Here is a 791-nt window from a genome sequence, read left to right on the forward strand (position 1 = left end):
CTGTTGTGATGAAGGACAGCTGTCAGTCATCCAGTGTTCAAGTGTCAGGACTATAAAGTCTCCCAGAGCACTGGAGCATGGTGCTGCTGATGCAAAGTGTCTCTCTATGGAAATGTCTGACTCACTCCAACAGGGACTTGGATCAATCTGATCATGCTGGTTATCAATCATCAATCAGATTATCAGACTTTTATTAGGAACATCACACAACATATTTTGCAAGATTTTGTATTCAGGTTTACTCTTCTAGATATATCTTGTTTCAAAATGTTTCCAATTTATTCAAACATTTAGTGAGAGTTTATCAGGGGATCAGTTAATTAATTACGTAATTGATTGGAAATATATCTGGACTGACTGCTGATATTGTTTCTCTTTAAAATACTTTATGTGTGCACACCTTTCTTTTTATAATTTATCATCTCAGTCTTGAGAAGAAACTTCTGTGAAACTTAAAAATCATTACGTTTTTGCTGTCAGGACGATAAACTCTACCAGAACACTGGAGCTTTTTTCTGACTTACAACAACTTTTAAAAAGTTTATCAATGGATGAATCAGTTTATCACAGTATCAATTAGAAATGTGTCTTTAATTTTACATGCATGATATATTCAACAGTTGATATGTATGAAATCTTCATGTTGTTGCTTTTTATTTTCTGTTTTGAAATTGAATTTTTACCCCAAAAAATGTAAAATTGACATTTCCAAAATTAAACAATAAATTATGGATATTTGTAGCTCTGTGTTATTTCCACTTTTCATACCAGCTGACAAAATGATACAAACA

The sequence above is a fragment of the Acanthochromis polyacanthus genome, chromosome 4 (genome assembly GCF_021347895.1).
Source record: "Acanthochromis polyacanthus isolate Apoly-LR-REF ecotype Palm Island chromosome 4, KAUST_Apoly_ChrSc, whole genome shotgun sequence".
NCBI classification, from domain to species: Eukaryota; Metazoa; Chordata; class Actinopteri; family Pomacentridae; genus Acanthochromis; species Acanthochromis polyacanthus.